The 21,579-nt window shown below is 51.1% G+C and overlaps 1 long non-coding RNA gene across 1 annotated transcript; it reads left to right on the plus strand.

The window, feature by feature from the left end:
* The first annotated feature begins 1,371 nt into the window (after positions 1-1,371).
* LOC117803281 lies at positions 1,372-19,772 on the plus strand. Its single transcript, XR_004626969.1, has 3 exons — positions 1,372-1,472; positions 18,148-18,240; positions 19,602-19,772. It is a non-coding gene; the product is annotated as an uncharacterized LOC117803281 (long non-coding RNA).
* Positions 19,773-21,579: the final 1,807 nt, after the last annotated feature.

The raw sequence follows: 21,579 nt of genomic DNA on the forward strand, positions 1-21,579 counted from the left end.
TTCATTGAGCTGATTACATGAATCAGTATGTGAACAGTGGCCAGCACTCAGTATGCCCTGAATGACTGACAGCAATAATTAGTATTACTCTCAATTTCTAGGGATGGGATTTGTTCAGCTCCATTTTCTCACTGCTCATTTGGGTTAAAATTCTTTGATGCAGGAGTAGTCTGTGATTCCTGTTGGGGGCTTCATAGGTGGGAAAGAACAGGCAAAGATGGATGGGTGTCTAAATAATCTCAAGGGCAATGAAGCCTGTCCTCACCTTTGGACCATGAAGTTCAAGGAGACACAGGATCCTTGGGGTTTCGGGCTGGCAGTGCCCTGGAGAGATCTCTGCGGCTGTTCTCTCTGGCCCTTTTATATATCCTCTGCTACTACGAGGCCCTGAAGAGCTGGGTGACAGCGTGTGGCTGCCAAGAAGCTTTATGGTGCTTCATGCTAGCTCTGACTTCTATTTCAGGACCCACAAAGGTCAAAGTCAGTTCCTGCCTGCAGGAATGGCAAGGTGCATGCCAGGAGCAGCTGGGTTCCCCAGTCTCCTGGGTCCCACTAACCGGAAGGCATGAACCTTGAACCCATCAAGCACAGAGGTTGACAGAAACTCCAGTGCTGAGCCCCAAGGGGCCGCTCTGTACAGAATCCCCAGTGAGCCCAAAACGCAGAGAAATACACCTTCTCACCGCTCCTCCTGGAGCCTGCCTGCCTTTCCGTTCTCCCATTCCCTCCACCAATGACGTAGCTTGGTGAACAATTAAATACAGTAGCAATTTAAAACTGCCCTGCGGTCTGGGTCCCCACCAGCTGGACCTCTCCCCGCCTGCCCAGACTGCTGTTTCTTTTGGCAGGGCTGAGCTCCTCACCCCGCCCCGATGCTGGCACTGAACACTTGCCCATAAAACACCCTGTAAAAGGAGCTCTAGGGGCCAGTGAGCGAGATTTGTGCCTGGGGCCTCCCTCCTCAGGCCTTTTCTACTTGCACCGAGCCCAGAGTACACGGTGCTTGCTTTTGCTCTACCCCTTTCCCAGAGGCCTTGTACGTGGACAGGGGAGCCCAGCCCATCTTCACGACTTCCAGGTGGAGAGACCTCCGGCCGCAGAGAAGGCTCCCACTCAGGCACTCTGCGCGGGGACGCCCGCTGAGGTGCACGGGGGAGACCCCTAGAGTTGGGAGGCGGCCGTGGGGCTCCACCGTAGCCCTGGCCGCGGAAGCCGGGTCCCGGCAGTCTGGTCTCTGGCGCGGCCGCTGCGTCGTGGGAGCGTGCTGAGACGGCCCACCCCCAGGCTACTGCGTCAGGGCGTCAGGACGTCAGGACGTCAGGACGCAGGCGGGAGCCGGAAACCTGCGTTCTCGCAAGCCCTCGGGGGATTCCGCTGCGGGCGCCGTCTGTGACCTGACGCGTCTACAGGCTACGAAGGAGAGCAGCAGAGGAAACGCAGGGAGTGGGAGAGCCAGCGAAGACATGGCGGCGGTAAGTGCGAACCGCCCCCATCCTTCGGTGGCGTTGGTGCTAATGGTCACCCGCTCGTGAGAACACTCGAGGTCGTGGAGTCAGCCGGGGAGAAAGGCCTGTCATCCACAGCCTGTGTCACTGCCTGCAAACACACCGTGCCGAACCCATCCTGCAGCCTCCCCTCTTGTCTGCCCTGGGGGGAAGCACCCTTGCTCCTCAGCTCCCTCAGCAGCAGCAAGGGTTTATTAGGCACTTAGTACGTGCCATATATATATATATGTATAAATATATATTTATACATATATATGCTATTACGGTTGGGTAACTTGGGAAGAAAAGTGTGTTCTGGCACCAGAGACACCCCATTTCTCCCACAGGAAGCTTCTCTGGTTGCATAATGTCTGTGGGGTATGAGTGTGGTCTTGTGGGGTTGTCTTCACATGTATGTCGGAGAGAGAATGAGAGAGAGGAAGAGAGAAGCAGTTGCACACCGGCGGGGCTGCAGACCCCGCATCTAGAAGACTAGGACAAGTCTGCTTATTTTAGACTTCAGTCCCAGGCATTAGGAAACAACCACGTCTCCCAAACAATGGGAATCCAGAGTCCTAGAATCCCCTGGCAGGCTTGGGCCTGAAGTCCCATCCTATCCATCCTTTTGCCTCTGGGCAGGACTGTCCCCAATAATCCTAAGTAAGAGCTACCTGCCCATTGTCTTTGCTATTGTTCTCCATACCTTCTGAGTTTGAGTGGTTCACATTACTAGAAACTGTCCTAAAAGTAGCCACTGTGGGGCGCCTGGGTGGCACAGCGGTTAAGCGTCTGCCTTCGGCTCAGGGCGTGATCCCAGCGTTATGGGATCGAGCCCCACATCAGGCTCTTCCGCACTGAGCCTGCTTCTTCCTCTCCCACTCCCCTGCTTGTGTTCCCTCTCTCGCTGGCTGTCTCTATCTCTGTCGAATAAATAAATAAATCTTTAAAAAAAATAATAAAAGTAGCCACTGTTCACGGTCTGTTTCCTCCCAGGCGCTGCGCTGTCCACACTGGCACACATTACTGGTTTTTCACCGTAGCACTAGAGATGTTCATCTTCGGTTTTACTGGTGAGAAAAGCAGAGGCTGAATGAGGTCACACGACTTGGCCACGGGTACAGGGAAGGAGCAGATGGAGAGTTTGAACCCAGTTCTCTCTAACTCCAATGATCTTGCCACAATATCACCCAGCTATTAAAATGTCCCCTGTATCTACCACTCATTCAGATAACATGTATTTTTGAGCACCTACTATGTGTCAAGCACTGTTCTGGGCACAATAGCCAAAGGGAGTTCCTTCTGTTTACATATAAACCAGCTCTTTCTTGTCTTTGTTATTGGGGAAAAGAGGCAAGTTGGTCAATGTGTGATTATTTGGGGCATTGAGTCAACTATGGGCACGTGAAAAATCTGAAAAAAGTTGCTTCAGTTCCTTAATTCCCTCTGATTTGTTACTCTCTTTCATCTCTCTGCCAGGTTGGGAGAAAGGTCAGAGATATTCATGAGCAGATGGGGGAACCAAGGGAAGGCCTTCAAGGTCCTTTGGTGCTGGGGAGAGGTGAGAGCTTTGCCCTGCTAGCTGCTGCTAATCCAAGTTTTATATTTCTTCTCCTCTGGCAGTGCCCCCTAAGGGCTGCCATTGGCCTTCAAAACACTCGAAGGTTTTCCCAACCACTTGGGGTAAAAATAAGGAAGTCACTAGGACACAAAATGGCAGATTTGTCCTCTCAATACAACAAAGAACTATAATAAATGGGCCCTGCGAAGGAAGACTTTGAATGTGTCATTGTTATGGAAGCAGGCTGGCTTGCCGTGGTGCTGCTTTATGGATGTTTGGAGTTGGCCTGAGAAGGGGGCACTGTGAGCCCCAGTTGGGTTGCTATTTTACACACCTGCTTTCTGCTGGGGCTGGCTTCCCTCCATGCTAGATGAGCCCAGGAGGGGAGAAGTTGTTGAAACTTCTGGTGCAATCTACCAACCCTAGGCTGCCGGGCTCCCAAATTAAAGGACAAGGTTGCTCAGGACTCCCGTTATGACTGATATATGTATCAGGAATAAACATCCCCTAACCTTCTAGATTATAAATTCAAAGGGAGCTGGCTTGAGATACCGGCTGGCATGAGTATGCCGAAGGGGGAAGCATTTAAGGACAAAGGCATTATCAGAGGCATTATTAGAGGTCCCTCTCTCTGGAGGACAAAGCTCAGAATCCAACATTGGAAGCAGCCCTTAGTATTAGGCCCCTTGAAAATGTCTTGTTGGTGTAGTCGTAGATTCTGGACACCCTGGAAGCTTGGAAAAAACCAAGGACTGTGGTCGGTTGTATGTGGACACTGGTTGTAATGACTTTGGTCTGTGCCTGGGGCACTTGAATCCATTCATTTATTCAGTAGCCTCTTAGGAGGCCCCTAATTCATGTTCCTAAGGTAGTCCTGGCCTCGGGCCCTGATGGGACACGCCTAAACTCTCTCCAGGAAGAGGACTTGGGCTCCTCTGTCTAATCCCGTTCTCCCTCTGGCTCTGTGTGCTTGCGCTTGTCCCTATCCAGATCTATAGGAAACTGCTGAGATTTGACTCAAGTCTGTAGTTTAGTTAACAGCCCTGTGCCACTGTGGATGTCTGGGTTTTGATAACTGTGCCCCTGTTATGGAAAATGGTAACCATAGGGGAAGCTGGGTGAGCTGTTTGTGGAGATTCTCTGTACTATTTTTTCAGCTTTTCTGTGAGTCTAAAATTAGTTCAAAATAAGAAGTTAGAAGAAAGGAAGGCTCCCTAGGAGTTTCATTGACTCTCTCTGGCTGCTTTTCCACCTCTTAGTCTCTATCATTCTGTGTTTCTATAATCCTTTTAACACCTCCTGGCCCCCTCCGTCCCCTGTCTATCCCCTGTCTGTCCCCCTCTCTCAGACTCTGTCCTTCGTTTCTCCTTGCACAGGAACCTGCTCTCCTCAAGGGTTTTCCTCCCCTGCCACCAGCCACTACATTCTGTTGATTAAACTTCCTGAATACCCATTCGCAATTCCCTCCTCTCCAATGCACTCCCAAAGCTCCTGGGTCATCACCCATGCCATATGATCAGCCTGTGACTCCAAGGGCCCCCTGGCTGGGCTCCAGGGCTGCAGCTCCCACCAGGTCTGGCCCCTGGTTAACACCATTGTCATACCTGCACTGCCGGGGAAAAGCCCTGCTGAGCTCCCTCCTACTCTGGTCCCGATTTTCCCAGTGGGCACCTCTCACCAGTGGCACGACTATTTCAACAGAGTCCCAAAGCCAAGTCTGACAGGTCTGCTGCACAGAACAGGGAGGACAGTCCTTTCTCCCCAAGGCAGCAAAGGTGGGTTTTTATATGTGAAGTTGTGGTTCCTGGGCTGGGTGTGGCGGTGGGAAGAGGGGAAGGCAGAGGGAGAAGAGAGAGGTTTTCATACCAGTATTGGCAGAGGAGCCTAGAAAAAAGGGGGGGTGGAGAGGAGTCTCAAGAAGTCTAACGGTGTCCGTGGGCTTGGTTGCTGCTGTGCCAAGACTTCAAGAGCCGCTAGGGCAGCTGGGTGGATGGGAGAATGGATGGGTCCAAGCAGAGACTGTGGCCCTATCCTGCCACACCTGTCCCTTGTCCAGTCCGGCCTCCAGCTTTTAGCAATGCCACCCTAGCCGGTCATTAGAACGAGCTCAATCAGACCCCGAGCAAAGTATCAGTTGCATATCCCCCAGTTTTCTAACCACCTACCCCCTCCTCAGTATTTTATGTTTCAGTAATACCAAAATATCACAGTGTTGTAGTTACTGGGGCAAGGGAGCCAGAGCATTTATAGTCTGTATGCATCAATCACTGGTTAAGGGCTACCCCCATGGGGGTTGGGAGTCGGGTGATATATTCTCAGGCACTTCCAGCAAAGGAGGTTCCAGCAGCTTGAAGGCCGTTCTCCTAAAAAGAGACACAGGTGCTAGCTGCTGGGAGTGAACACACACTGGGGATCCCTGCCCACGAAAATGGCAAAAGGGATCTGAGAGGATATTGGCAGAGCAGGACAGCATCCACTACAAAAAGCGGGTTGGGGGATTTTAGATGGGGGGCCACGGGGAAGGCCTCATCGAGAAGATGGCATTTGAATAAAAACCTGCAGGATGTGCAAGCAAGCCAAGCAGGTCTCCCTCCTGTCCACGCCAGCGCCTGGCACATGGCAGATGCTCTGCGTCGTCTGTTGAATAGATGGCGGATGGATGACGCCCTGTGTCCGTCCTCACCTGCGTGGGAAGGACCTGGCCCCCGGACCGCACCCCCAGTGCCGGGTGTCCCCGGGGACACCTGTGGGGGGGGGGGACTCCGGCACCCACCAGGCCCCCCTGGGGGCATCTTCCAGCCTCGCCTGCTGGCCACCCCGAGCCAGAGGGAATCGGCACCCCAAGTCCCACACTTCCTTGTGAAGAAGACCCTCTGAGAGCCAGAGACGTGCAAACTTGCCGGGTGCGTGTGGGCTGCCTCGGGAGCCACAAATGAGCCTGTGCAGATGGCGCGGAGATAAACGGCGCCATCTTTCTCCCGTCGCGGGGCGGCCGTAAGTTTCCCAAGACATTTATTAGGCGGCAGCTCCCTTCTGCGGGATGGCGCGTGGCTGTCGCCAGGTGGCTGGAGCAAGGTGGGGCGCCGAGCCCCGGGTCGGCCACCCAGTCCCCAAGTCGGCCGCGCTCCTCGCCTCTGGTTCACGCACCTGACAGTTGATAGGTGAGTCTGAGGCTCGAATGGCTGCGTCTCTCCAGCTGCCTGTATTCTTTCCAAGGATTCCCTGCTGTGGCTATCCAAGAGAACTGCATCAAATAATTATCTTCCCTTTTATTTATTCTCCTTCTTTTCACTTGATCTGCATCACTTTAAAATATCCGATGGTCTTCGCAGAGTAGAAAGGCTTCTCCCTGATGGTAAGTATGTTTATGTACAGTCTGAAATCCACACCCGCTAGCTCTCCGTCTCAGGGCCCTGGGCTGGCCGTGGGGTCCCACCACTTTGTGGTGGGAAAGGAGAGATGGTGTCCTTGCGGCCACGGGCTCAGCCCACGGGCCCCCATGGCACAGAGAAGCCAGCTCAAGAGCCCACGCCGAGCTGTACCTCGACGCCCCCCTGACCTTGACCTCTCTGCTCTGGATTCCCAGTGAGCCCCCTTTGCCACAAGGAGTCTTGATCCAACTTGGTTAAACTTCTCAGAATCTAGAAAATGTGAGGGATCACTAGGAGTCCACAGCCCTGCGTGTGTGGGTCCCACAGCTAGGATCAGGGCCCGCATGCTTGCCTCCAGGCCTTCCATGGGTGCATGGCTCCTCCGGCTAGACCAGAAGCTCCATGCGGGCAGGCACAGTGTCTCTCCCCTTCCTTGATTTTCTCAAAGCCTTCAGCACAGAGCTCAGTGATCAACTCACCAGGAATAGTAAGTACTTATCACTTTGCTCCCCCTTCCAGGAAGCATGCTCCGATTAGGTCCTTCATTCCACGCCCTTGTGCTCATGTTAACTTGCATGTCTAATACGGGGCTTTACAGTCCTTCTAAGAATCTAAGTAGATGACCACCTCTTGCAGCATCCTATGTTCTCAAACCTCCTCAGGGGTCCCTCCATCCCGCTCATACCTGATAGACAAACAGGAATCCTGGGTTTTCTATTGCTCTTCTTTTATCTTCCCAGTGTCTAGGTTGCATAACTGGAAGGAAGAAAAGCAGACTGTTCTAGAAAGAGCACACACTTAGGGGCGCCTGGATGGTTCAGTTCATTAAGTGTCCAACTCTTGATTTGGGCTCAGGTTACAATCTCAGGGTCCTGAGATAAGCCCCACATCTGGGTCTGCACTCAGCGTGGGTGGGGGTGCAGTCTGCTTGAAATTCTCTCTCCTTCCGCCCCTGCCCCCTTCCTCTCCCCCCTCATGGATGCACGCACTCCCCCCCTTTCTCTCTCTCAAATAAATAAATAAATAAATAAATAAATAAATAAATCTTAACCAAAAAGGAAAAAAAGAGAGAGAGAGAGCACATACTTAGAATCAAGATACCCGGGTTCTGATCATTCCTAACACACTGCCCATCTGAGACTCACAGACCCTTCTGGCTTCCAGTTTCCTCATCTATAAAATACTTTCAAGGCTACAAAAGCCAAAGATATAACGGCCATTTGGCTCATCCTTCTGCCTCCAGATGTGTATCTGTCTTATCTGGAAAGGCTGCCAGAGGTGGAAATTCAATGACCTTGTCTGTGCCCCTGACCCAGAAGTTAATCACCTGCAGTTAAAAATGCCTTCTTTTTGCCTCTTCATCTTGCTTGTGTGTAAGCAAGAATCTCAATGTTCTCTCAACTGTTTCCTGGGGAGAGGGTAGGTGTGTCTCCTTCCACAGTCAGGAGCTGAGCAGGGAGGGTAGAGTCAGGGCCGGGCTAGGGGGTACAACTGCCCAGGGAACTAGTTCTCCATCTGGTTCCCCATCAGGACCTCCTGTGCAACTTTAAACAAACTACAGGGACCGGGGCATGCCTTAGATCTGCTGGATCAGAGTCTCAGGGGTTTGGGCCTCTGTGTCTGTGGTTTTTAAAAGCTCTCCAGTTGACCCTGAAGCTCCATCAGTGTTAGAGAGGGCCTGTGGGGGTCCTGTGGCCATCCTCTCCCAGGGGCTGGGAAAACCTTTGGGGTCTCAGCCTCTCCTGTCAGCGAGCTATGGAGACAAGACTTACAGATGAGGCATTCAACTCGGGACCACGCCCGTGTGTGAGCATCGCAGCCTGGAGACAGGCACAGGGCAGCGGGGACGACCCCTTGCAGGGTCTCACATCTTGGTCAGAGCCTTCCTCATACCTTCCTCCGCCTCCTGATTGGTCTCCATCCTTCAGCACATTTTTGACTTTGCTGGATTCTCAGACCTGAGCTTCTCCCCGTGTCTTCTTGACTTATGGGAAGATTCCTTATTTCCAACACTCACCCCCCCCAATCTGCCCTACTCACCCCTGTCTGAATGCAGGGGGGCTGAGCCCAGGGAGCAGTGCATGAGGTTTCCCATCTCCTTCAGCGTGCTCTTCCGGAAAGGACATTTCTGAGCTCTCCAAGCACGGCCTGGACGTCACCGTGGGATGAGAGGTGCTCTGGGGTCTGTGTCTGCTCAGAGAGCACCACCGCCACCCCCCCAGCATTCCCTCCTCCCAGGAGACTCTTTCCACGGTCACCCGCTCTCCTCCGTTGTGGCCGGGACCAGAGGATGAGCGAAGCCACTGCAAGCTCCAAAACGAGGTGGGAAGAAGCGCCTCCCCCGGCTCCTCTCCCCCGTTGCGGTGTGCTTCTCTCGCCCAGGGAACCTTCCAGACACCACTGACGGTTCAGCAGCAGCTGTTTAGCATTTACATTTACACAGTGCAAGGTTATTTGACTGCCACGATCTGATCTTCTCTAGTTAATAACCTTGACTTATGGAATAATAGCAGCAATGGCTCCATTTCTTTGCCTGGCAGAGAAGCCTGCTTGCTGGAGCTGGTGGGTGAGCACAGGCCCCTCTCTCCAAGCCCCTCTGCCTTCTTCTCCCACAGGGAAGAGGACCCTGCAGGACCAGGGAAGTCCAGTGGGCTATCCCTATGCTCAGGCTCTTCTTCCCCAACTTCCTCTCTTTGCAGAGCAAGACCCCTGGCCCTGGGTCCTTTCTAGGGCCCACCTCTTTCCTGCCTCCTGTCCCCCTTCGCAGTCCCAAGCCACAGGTAGGACAGATCTTGCTCCCTCTCCTCTCTGGGAGTCCTTCCTGGCAAGGGTTAACTGTGTGTATAAAATTGATTGCGATTTTAGTAATTCGGTATAATCACAGTCTACCAGCAGGTTGCTTTTCCAGCAGGAGGGTTTGGAATTATTTTCTGGAGTTTGCAATATAGAACTTAAATTAAGCCTCAGAAGTCAGGGGAGCTCCGCAGCATCCCTAATGTGGTGCTAAATTCTCAGCAGCACAGTCTCTGTATTAAAGCCTTTGCTGGCAATTAGGTTCATTAACTATCACAATACCTTATTTATTACTCGTCGTGCCATATGGTTTCCCAGCTAAAGAATGGCGCCCGTTCTCCTACAGACCATTTGGCATCATAAAAATGTTAACAAATAATATTATGGCTCTCGGGGGCACAAGGCCTTGCTGGGTTCTGGGTCTGAGCGGCGGGAGAGAATATGAAAACATTTTTCTTCCATGGCGAAATAAAAAATTCCTCAAGACAGAAGTATTCAAAGAATATAGCACTTGCATAACATAAATGGGAGTTTTATTTACTCTCGTAATGGTTATGTCAATATTTGTATCAGCTAGGACTTTCACTCATCTTCCTCTCCGCTCTCTTTTGGGTTGTTTTCACGTTCATCTTTGCCACTCTCGTCTACTTCTGTGATGTGAGGCCCCGCCAGCCAGCAGCACACAAGGCCCAGGGTGAGCTGCCTGCGGGCTGCGGCCGTACGTTCACCTGAGCCCCGGGTCCATCACAGGTCTGCCCCCTGAGCGCGACCTCCTCCTCTGCTCGAATCCCGCCTCGGGCTTCGTGTACCACTTCTGTCCTCTGCTAGAGTTCTTTGTGGAAGTTGGCAAGCCAGGCCTGTGCTGGTGACACCCTGTGGTGAGCAGACACTCTGCTGCCAGGCTTTGCCCGCCCTCCTGCCGCGGGGGGGGAGGGGGCTTTGAGGGGCAGAAAGTGGACCCTCAAGAGGGTGGGAGACATGCATTTCAAAGGGCCAGTTGGACAAAGCACCTCCTGGCTTCTTATCCCCTGGATGTGGAAGTGCAAGCCAAATGCCTGGGGGCCACAAGCAAACATGACCTAGAGGACAAGTTCTCTGCCGTTCCTGAACAATGGCCCCTAAGGGGCCAGAGACAGATCCTTGAGCTGTGCTGCGAGCTGCAGGGGCTCCCCTCACTGCCCGGCCACGGCCTTCCTCTGAACGGGAGGGTCTGCCTGGGCAGTGTTGCTAAGCAGGTTTCAGAGAAGAATTTGTGTTCTACCTTCTCCCAGTGACTCTGGACCCCAGTGGGGACACTCCTTGGGAAGCACTATGATGTAATGATTAAAACAGTGAACACTGCAGCTACATCCCCTGGTTTCAATTTCTAGTGTTGCCAACTACCAGCTGTGTGACCTTGTCACGGCTCAGTGTCTTCATCTGTAAAATGGGGATAACAGTATCCACCCCTGCAGGGTTGTTCCAAGGCCTAAATGAGTGCATGTCTCTAAGGTCCTCGGACAGTAGCTGGCACCAAGCATGTGGGGCGGACAGCTGTGCCTGGAGGGGTTCTCCTGGGCTCTCCTTTTTCTTCGCTCTGATGTTTCCTTGTATCCCTTTGAGGCATTTGGGAGGGTGGACTGCTCCCAACTTCACAGCCATACCGCACTAGCCCCAAACCCTGATGCTGACCCTGAACTCAAGCCATGTGCATGGCAGCAATGCCAGGATGACCAGTGCCCTCGCTCACACTCTTCCTTTGCTGGGAGAACACATGGTTACCTGGGGCTCACCAGTGCAATGACAGCCCCCCCACACACACACACCCACCATGGCGGGCTGCAGCTGACGGAGACCACACTGAGACTGTCAGGCTGGATGAGACCTCAGAGAGGACTAGACAAGGTGGTAACATGGCCACAGCCACACAGCCAGGGAAGGCAGGTGCAGGACCCCGTCATGGTTGGCAGGTGAGGCTTTGGGATGAGCTTACTGCAGCATGACAGTGCCCCGAGAGCACCCCCTCATGCTCCAGGTGCCGGGTCCCAAGGGCCCCAGAAAGAAATGGGCTAATCCCAGAGAGGGCATTGTCAAAGGAAGCCTGTTCTCTTTCCTGTAAGCCTTGTCACAATTCGAGGTGTGGGCGACTCACTGCCCTGCTGGCCCAGCTGGTTCCTTGGGAATCACTCCGTTTGTTCAAAGGCAACTAGCTTGACTTCCTGCTAGTTTTCTCTTACTAAATTCCAGCAACTAGCTTGTTCTTCTTTCACTTCTCTAAGGGGTGGCCCCTTAGAGGAAACTCTTCCAGGAGAAAGCACGCAGGGCCTGGGATCATGTAGTGACAATGTGCAAAGACGTGTGCGTGCGTGAGCCCGCATCACAGGTACAAGCAAACACTATGTCTAAGGACATGCACAGCCTGGTGATACCTTCTCCGTGGACATGGCATCTGATCTTTCCAGGTGTCTTTGGACACGTTTCCTGATATTTGTCCACCTCACGTTCCCATTTGTAAATGGGGAGGATGAAAAGATTCACCGCACAGCATTGGCGTGGTGGTGAAATAGTACGTGTAAGAAGCTTGAAGCCTCGTACTGTAACATGCGCAGAGACAATGCTAGCTCTCACCATAACCACTAATATTGTAGATGATCGTCTGCCACGGGGCAGGTTCCAGCCATCATATCTCTGTTGTGTGTGTATTTTTTCTGTCATCTCATTTAGTCTTTACAACAACCTGTGTGCTAGATACTCTCTTCCCCGTTTTACAGAGGGCAAGAAGAGCTGAGCCAGGTGCCGGAAGCATCCTCGGGCCTGTACGCTTGGCCCTAAGTGTGGCACTTGCTCTGACCTCCAGAAGTGCCTTTCCTCTGCCCCGTGAAAGGACCTGCATGGGGAGTGCAAGGCTCCAGGTCACTGGGGACACTGCGAGGGCTGAGGCACCCCAACAGCTCCACTGCTCCCTGAGGTTGGCCCTGCCCAGCTCCCTCAGCAGGATTGGAAAGGGCAGGGTCGGGCTGTTATGATGTGGGGTCGATCTCACCAGGGGTAGACCCTCCAGCCAAGCTGATGGTGAGGAAAGGCAGAGCGATCAGGAGTAAAAGCTGTGACCATGAGGACAAGAGACAAGTAGAAGGAGAGGATCAGGAGATTGTTTTCAGGAACATTAGACAGAGACCAGGGAGAAGTGGGTAATTTTAATCCCATGCAGCTGCTGGAAATTAATTTCACTGTGCTGGTGCTGGCTCTTCTCCGTTCCAGCCCACTTCGTGGATGCCTGATGGAGTTCTGGGCCTGAGGAAAAAGGGCCTGCCCAGAGTTCATGGGCAAGCTGGTGTTTCTTCAGCCTAGACAATTCTTGGGGCACCTGGCTGGCTCAGTTGGAAGAGCACGCGACTCCTGATCTTGAAGTTCTGAGTTCGAGCCCCATGTTGGGTGTAGAGATTACTTAAATGAGTAAATAAAAACTTTTTTAAAAAAAATCTAGACTCTTCTGAAGAGAGGCTGAGGTGAGACAGCAGGAAGAACTTCCCAGGAGCAAAGAATGTGACCAGTGGGGATGGAGGAAAGAGGCTGTAAACTAGCTGCTTGGGCTTAGAAGGACAGGAGATAGTGACAGGGCCCTTTGCTTCTGGAGTCTGTGCCAAGGGTGTGCGCGTCACCCCAGCTCAGTCACCCACTTGGGCACAGGACCCCCACACCGTCACACCAGAGGGCACCCACGCCCAGACACTGGTGCTCAGACACTCCACTCGGGCACAAATGAGGACAGACATCTCAGACACGGACTGCACAGCCACCTCCTCCCCCACGCCCACGTTATGGGTGGGCAGATGTCTGCTTTTGAGACCATTAGCGCTCACTGCTGGCTGCACAGGAGAATTACCCGGGGAGCTTTAAAACAACAACAACAACAAACACCGACGCCAAGGTCCCACTTTGACGTTTTGACTTAACTGGCCTGCAGTAGGGCCTGGACAGGGCTGTTTCCAAAGCTCCGGGTGATTCTGGTAGCAAACCAGGGGTGAGAAGCGCGCCGGTGTGAGACAGACCTCGCTTTCTCCACGCTAGCCGGCGTCCCGTTCAGTTCCACCTTGTGACCACTAGAGGTCAGCAGGGCTTGGAGGAAGTGGCAGCGGGTGGCAGGGCCAGAGCCGCGCCCGGCCCGGGGGTGCGCGGCGGCCTCGGGGTCGTGGCTGGAGGTCAGGCTCGGACTCGGTCCTGGGCGGAGAACCGACACCGCGAGGGGGCGGAGGCGGCCCGCTAGCAGGATCGAGGCCTGTGAGCCACACAAAGTCAACTTCACTTAAGCAGAATTAAACTATCCGTGGTTAAAATCTCCCAATGCAAGGCCCCCCGCAGCAAGCGCCTCTCTGCACCAGGACTGTCCCTGCTGGTCACCGCCTGGCCCTGGGCGCAGGTGGCGCGCGGAAGGTGAGCTCACAGCCGTGTCCCGCACACTGCGGGCCTCCATCAGGCAGAGAAGTATTTTGCCTTTCCGTAGGGGGAGCCAGCGCCTGGATTCCAAGGGTTGTTCAAGGGTTGTTTATTTAGACTCACTGCTGTTTTTGCTGGAGAAGAGTAAAGCAGAAAGTTCCTTTACTTTGGCTAAGATGAGACACGAAGAGCAGCACGGAGCCCAAATTTCAGATGAGCAAATAGAAGTGAACCAGTGCTCAGCCTCCTTTCATCCTCTCCAGGAATGATAATGCCAAAGAGAGAGAGGCGGCTTCTCCACATTTTGGTTTCGGAGAAATGAAAGCAAGGGTAGTGTATCTTCTATTGACAATACGGGACCTGAAAAATGAAAAATGTATAGGCTGCCCTGCTCGACTCCTGGCAGCTCTTTCCGGGTCCCAGGTTCCAGCTCCTGGACCCCTCCTTGGCACATTGCACATGCGTGCTCCTAGCGTTGCTGGCAACCCAGTGTTCGGATTGCTCTTTACAAAGCCCCTTTCCTTCTAAACTGCCAGGCGGCTTGGTGGCTGAATAAGCTTCTAGCACGTAGTGGATGTGCAGTACACCTTTGTCAAACCAAAATGTTTGTTGCCAATCTTGGCCTGAATCTAACTTGCATGATATTTAAAATCAACCCACAGAAGGTTTTTTTTCTAGACCTTTCTTTTCTGTTCAGCCCCAAAGGCCCTCCCATTCTTAACCTTCAAACATCTGGGGAAATTCTTTTTAAAATACAGGTTCCCAAGCCTCATACTCCTAGAGTGGTAATTGGGTAGCTTTTAGGGTGGAGATAAGGAACATGCATTTTCTACCAATGGTTCAGTGATTATGAAATCACTGGGGAGTAGGGGGTGGTTGAGGGGATGAGGGATGAGCCATCCTCTTGCCACTACCCCACAGCTCCCAGCTGGGCTCTTCACCCAGCCTGGGCTTCAGCGTGGTCCAGGGAGATAGTTCAGGGTGGTGTCTGATACTCCCCCGGGCCTTCAGGCTTCCCTTGGGCGGGTGGCAGTGCTGTGAATGCTCTCTTTGCCCCCGGCATGGAGAGGTCAGTGTTCCCTTCTCTTGCTGCACCTGGTCTGGTTCACCCACCACTGCACAGTTTCTTTGCTCCCCCTGTTCTGCTGCCCTTTCCTTGGTCTCCCTTAGCAATGCCAGCATCCACAGCAGGACAAACATGGCAGGCCCCATCCCAGTAGGGAACAATTGTGAGGGGCTCTGAAATTAGACTTGGGGGCTGAACGTGGGGCCCTTGTGGATGTGGTTCTGGGTTTCAGCCTGGCCCTTAGTGGAATGAAGGGACTTAGGGTAGCTGTAGGAGAGAGGGGTCTGAGAGCCTGGTCCCCTCCTGCCCACTGCTTGGATTTCCATCAAAACCCTCTTCGTAACCAGTCAAGGCACGTAATTACAGCCCATTCTCCCTTCTCACAAAGACACTGTCCAAGAGGCCACCCTGCAGGGAGTCATTTCCGTGAATCCAACTAGGTTACAGGCGGAAAAACTATAATAAAAATAGCTACGGGTGCCTGGGTGGCTCAGTCGGTTAAGCGTCCACCTCCAGCTCAGGCCAAGATCCTGGGGTCGTGGATTGAGTCCTGCATCAGGCTCCCTGCGCAGTGAGAAGTCTGCTTCTCCCTCTCCTTCTGTCTGCCACTCCCCTTGCTTGTGCTTTCTCTCACTCTGCCAAATAAATAAATAAATAAAATCTTTTTTTTTTTAAATAGCTACAATTATTGCAGACATGGACTAGGCACCTTATACATTATATTAAAACTCCTACCAATGTTGAAATGTAGCCATGCATACGCATTTCTCTCTCGATCAGACAGATGACACAAGGCTTAAACAGTTTGCCCCAGACACAGCTAGTAAGGGGCAGAGACAGGATTTGACCCCAGATCTGGCTGGCCAAAGCTCCAAAGCCCAACCTCAAAGACTGAAGAAAGAGTAAAGCCTTGTATACCCTACTGGGTTATCCCCTGCCCGGGGCTGTGCTGTGTGGAGGCTTTGGAGGCAAAGCGCCTAGGGCAAGCGAAAGTCTGTGAAACTGTGGCCCTGGACTCTAAAACAGAAGGAAGTGACAAAATATAAATGTTTAAAGAGATTTAAATGACAGCAAAACAACATTAGGATGAGTAGTTAACCCACTGCTCACAACTTAAGAGTTTTATGCAAATGCTGTTTAATGAGGGCTTATGCACCTTCTGATAAACTGGGGGTGGCTTCTAAAGACGGCCTGTGGGCCACCATCCCTGCCCCCCCACAGCCACCAGAACCTTCTCCCTACTACCCATCTATCACCTCCATCGCCAGCCCAGCCTCCTACAAGAGAATCCTGAAGGAATGCAGAGGACCAGAGGTCAGACCTGCTGAGTGATCCCCTGAGAGCCAGCTGCCTCTTATTTCAGTTTTCTTGCCTGCAGAATGGGAATAATACATTTGTCCTCCCTAACTCCTGAATAGTCAGAAGGCTCAAATAAAACCATCTTTTGAAAAGCGTCAAGTCCCACGGTCTATCTAAAGAGCCCTGAAATTAGACTTGGGGGCTAAGGATCTCTCAGAATAAAAGATAGAGGCTCAAATCAAAACTTGGAACATATTGGCGCGCCTGGGTGGCTCAGTTGTTAAGCGTCTGCCTTTGGCTCAGGGTGTGATCCCAGAGTCCTGGGATCGAGCCCTGCATCGGGCTCCCGGCCCTGCTGGGAGCCTGCTTCTTCCTCTCCCACTCCCCCTGCTGTGTTCCCTCTCTCACTGGCTCTCTCTCTCTCTCTGTCAAATAAACAACAAAATCTTAAAAAACAAAAACAAAAACAAAAAAACTTGGAACATATAAGTAGTTCCCAGTGTCTTGTGTTAATTCTCTTCTATCCCCGATCTCATAGGGTTTCAGATTCCATAAGGATAATTTCTAACACTTACACAGCGCGTCACCTTCTGTATCCCACTCAGCCATGCTAACTATCTTATAAAGGAGGTGGGAGTAACTCTATTTCTCCGTCACAGGTACAATTTAACTGAGACTCAGAGAGCTAAAGTAACTTATCCAGGGTCCCCAAATAGTATGAGCTTAAGTCTCTAAGACCAACCTGAACACCAGCCCTCCTTACTGGCTTTTTGACCTTAGCCCACTTTTGTAACTCTCTGAGCCTAAATTTTCTCATTTGGAAATGGGGGTAATAAGAACCATCTTGCAGCACCTGGGTGGCTCAGCCTGTTGAGCATCGGGCTCCGGTTTCAGCTCGGGTCACAATCTCATGGGTGGTGAGATCCAGCCTCCCATCGGGCTCTGTGCTCAGTGGGGAGTCGGCTTGAGATTCTCTCCCTCTGCCCCTTCTCTGGCTCTCTCTCTTAAATAAATCTTTTTTTTTTTTAAAGAACCATATTTAAAATAGATATGTAACAGTCAGGCCTAGAAGATTAGATGATAGAAAGGATGAAAAATCACTCCTCACAGTTACTATATGGTGCTCAGCAAATACAGATGTTTATTATTGTATTTATTTATTATGACGATAGTCGTTATCACAGCATACATACCTATTCTTTCTTCTCTAAGCCTCTCCCAAACCAACACATACACACATACATTAGCTTTCTTTCCAGGAATAAAGACTTCACATCTGAGCTCCTTGGGGAGACCGGGCCAAAATGTCATCCTGACTTTGGCTTGATTCTCAAGATCATGCAAAGACAGAAAAGTTAGACACAGAGGAGGAAGATGAGAGCTTAGACAAAAAGCAGGAGAGAGGAGATCCAGGAGGAAGCCTGCACTCCTCAGAGCCTTCATTTTCAAGCTACAAACCAGTTACACATCCGTGACCCTGGTGGTTTGGGAAGCCTGATGCCCAAGGGCGAAGTCTACAAATAGGCCCTGGGTGAGTAGGGAGGTCCCAGGATACTTGGGAACCTGATTCTGCATTTCATTGTCAACAACTTGGATCCAGACTGTGACAGGAAAATACAAACACATTTGTTCAGAGGCTGGAGTCACACTCAGCCCGGCTGTGAAGTTAGGGTTTAGTACTAAAGGTAGCCCGCCCCACATATGCCCCGTTCTTGAGAAAAGGTGGGGAGGGAGCCCTGGGAGGCCCTGGCTGGCTGGCTTCTTAAGTCCCAACCCTCTGCCTAGCACTGACTTCCTAGATCTGGCTACCCCTCTGGCCACCAGTGATGAGCTGGTTTATAGCAGCTTTGCTCCAACTCTGGAGCGGTCCTGAGCATGGGTGATCTTGGAGTTAGATTTTGAAGGGTACATGATTCTGGCCTGGACAGACAGGCAAAGATATATCAGGCAGAAGGCACAGTCTGTCCAAAGCCGTGGAAGCAGGACAAGTTTCATGAGGAAGAATGGTGCCAACTTGTAAAGGTCTTAAAGGCCATGCCAGGGAGTTCAGGCTGTTTTTTTGTTTTGTTTTGTTTTTTTAAATGTGGACTATGAGCGGAGCCACTGAAGGGTTTTTGGTTAGAAGAGTGACGGATCTGTCCTTTTGAAAAATAATTTCAGTTGCCTTTTGGACAAGAGGTTGCCAAGAAGCAGAAGGAAGGAAAGAAGGGAGGAAGGAAGCAAGCAAGCAAAGTGAGCTAAATTCTCCCCAAGGTAAGTCTACCCTGTAATTGTTTTGATGATATTTCTAGACAAAGAAGTATCCTATGACATGATAGAAAAGAACAGAAAACTTGCAGAGAGCTCTAATGAGGCGGGCCAGGACTAGGCTGGGCAAGCATGGTGCCTAGGGTGCAGAATTTTCCAGGCATCACTCTTAGAAGCATGCAAATGCCCCGAGGGTGAAGCCTCCTTCAGCTTGCAACCTCCCCCCCCCAGTCTCACCCTAGTCCCGGCCCTGCTGACTAGCTCGTGGGGGCAGTCAGCTGTGATCTAACACAGAGGAGGCAACAAATCTGGGCTCATTCGTACAGGGTTTAAATGCAAAGGCAAGTGGGCCAGCTGCGGGGCCCACCTGACCCAAGTCCCGATTCTACCCTTGATGATCTCGGTCAAGTTGGTTTCCTCATTCATAAAATGGAGGTACTGGGTACAGTGCTGTATAATTTCCAGGCATTGTCACCCATGGCTGGCACACTCTTAGAGACCTCATGCCAGAGGGGGACATTCCTTTCCGAAGCAAGAGCCTGTGGAAGGACGGACTCCTCTTACCTCCTTGGTTGTTAATGATTTGGGCCTAAGTCCCTCATTCTCAGAAACATGCTGCCCTGTTTGTTTAAAAACTCTTCCTGGAGAGAGAGAGAGAGAGAGAAAGCAGCTTATTTCTTGCTTTGTTCTTTCAACTCTTTGAACAAATATTTATTAGGAGCCTATAGGAGGGGAGCAAGCCTCCTCCTGGTGCTGTCTGCAGGAAAGAGCCCAGCCCTCTTTACCCTCAGGAAGCTTACATTAACTAAAGGGAGCTCTGGGGAGGCTCCAGAGAGGGGAGCCAGGAAATAAACGAGCAGTCTCACAAACAAAGGAAACACTTTCCGCTGGTAACAAGTGCTATGAAAACAATAAAGCAGGGCAGAGGGCCTGGGGGTAGGAGGCAGTAGTAGGGAGGATTTCTCCAGGGAAGCACTCTTTAAGATCTTAACATGCAAGCAAGTGTATTGTATGATAGGAGGAGAGACTGGCATATGGAGGTGGGGAGGAGGAAGAAATCAAGTGCAAAGGTCCTGAGGTGGGAAGCAGCAAACTTAATTATAGTATCTACTTTGAGCGGGGTGTACAGAGTTTGGGTATGATTTCTAAACAAGGGAGGAACAAATATGTCTCTGGCCCTGATTCAAAGTAGCATATCTGTATTCATATCTGCATCTAATTTTCCGTCCCCCCTCTCTGTACCAAGGACACCTTATTTGGGTCACAGCTAAACACTCCTGTAACTACAGCTGCCCTGCCCCCACCCCCCACCCCTTCCTCTATGACCTAGCCATGGCTTCACCACTGATATTTCCTTTCCTTTCTAGAACCACTGAGAGCCATCACTGACAGAAGCATCTTACCATTTCCTGCCCAGGCCAAAGCCCAGCTTGCCCTTCCCCCGCTTCACCTGCTCCTGGTGGAGGTAGGAGGCTCCCCAACACCTGGCTTCCCTCCTGGGAATCCAAGCGATGGTAAAGAGGGATCTCTTCCCACGTTACGCCTTCCCGCAATCAGAAGGTGCTGGCACCTAATTTCGCTGTATCTGGTAGAGTTCACATAGTATCACAGAATTTCATAACTAGAGTTGCCTTGGCGAGAAAACAAGTATAATATTTTCATGGTATCCACAAGGACCCTGAGGCCCCAAGGAGGGGAAATAACTTGCTCAAGGTCAGAGAGTAAATTAGGGAGAGGTCTTAGGGCTCTTCTCAAAGAACAGGGCAAACACTTTAATAAGACAGTCAGAGACATTTCCTATGTAGTATTTCCATTTTTACAGAGGAGAACATTGAAGCACAGAGAGGTTAAGTGACTTTGCCCAGGTTTGCACAGGAAGTGGTTTGCAGAGGTGGCCTTGGATCCAAGTCTTCTAACTGGAATTCCCGTGTTCTTAAAATTTCACCATGCGCTGTCCAATCTGCCTAACAACAACAACAAAAAGTAAACATTCCAGAATATTCCAAAAAGATGTGGAGGAAGAAATAAAATTACCATCCTCCATGATCACTCTTTTTTTCTTGTTACTGAAAGCACTCAATAGACAGTAAACACAATAGAAGGAAAATTCTCTTTCTGGGAAAATGGGAAATTAAGTCTTTGAAGAGAGCTTCCATGCAGTGAAACATTGGTGCAGTTTATTCGAGTGCTTTCCCTTGAAAGAAAATCCCCTCGGATGACTGGGAGCTCCTGTAGAACGGAGCTTTCATAAACGGGAGAAATCCGTGTCTTGCAGCAGACTCCGCAGTCAATGTAACGTCTTTCCTGCTCTTCACCAAATTTCTCTTCCTGGTAATATTTTTGGTGTTTTAATTTTAGACATGGGTGAGGGAAGGGGAGAGAACTTTGTTTTAAAACTTAAGTCTGATGTTCATAGCACTAGAATCACATTTGATCTTAACCTATTTGTTCCTTTGACACGGAGTAGAAGAGACAGCTTTACAAGAAAAGGTTGGGCAAGGTATGGACCTTTCTTCCAATCCTGCCGACCACCTTCCTCAGAGGGAATAGGCCTCTGCTTCTGTAAGCATGGGGTACAAGCAAGGGGGTGCCCAGATGAGGGGCAGCTTGGGGAATCTGATAGACCTAAGTTTGTGTCCCAGCACTGTTCCTAACGAACTGTGGGATCATGGCCAAGTTCATTAACTTCTTTGAGATTATAGAGACCTCAAAGCTCAAGGTAAGAAATCTGCCAAATTTTATATCACTATTAAATGACAGAACTGGATTTGACACCCATGTTATTCTGACTCCAAAGCCCAGAAGGCAGGGCACACGGCTTCTCCATCGGATTTTCACCATTACTAACCCCCAGAGGAACGCGCTCAGGGATTGTGCCTGTGGGAATCATGACTATGAAGTACCAGGATCAGTTTCAAACCAATATGTCAGAATGGAGATACATATGTGTGCACGTGCGTGTGTGTAAGTATATATATGGATACCCGTGCACATATGTGTAAAGAGAGATAACACATCTCCAAATGTATATGACATGCTTCGAACTGGCCACACGGGGGAAGCTGATAGACTTGTTACAACTCTACTGCTATTATTGTTAGCTTATGAGCCACAAGAGAATCTCAGCCTCGTGTTCTCCAGTCCCACCAGTTTTGACCTCAAATTTTATTATCCAGCTTCATCACCCCCTTGAGCTTGTTTTGAAAATCCAATCTTTCCCCTATGGGCAAGATAGGCCGTGACTGAAGACTTTGCAAACATTCACACTACGTGCTTTGCAGGTAGTTTCACAAGATTTCCAAGAATGACTGAAATACATCAACGACACCCTCAGGAGGGCCCCCA

This window comes from Ailuropoda melanoleuca, chromosome 8, assembly GCF_002007445.2.
Source record: "Ailuropoda melanoleuca isolate Jingjing chromosome 8, ASM200744v2, whole genome shotgun sequence".
Taxonomy (NCBI): domain Eukaryota; kingdom Metazoa; phylum Chordata; class Mammalia; order Carnivora; family Ursidae; genus Ailuropoda; species Ailuropoda melanoleuca.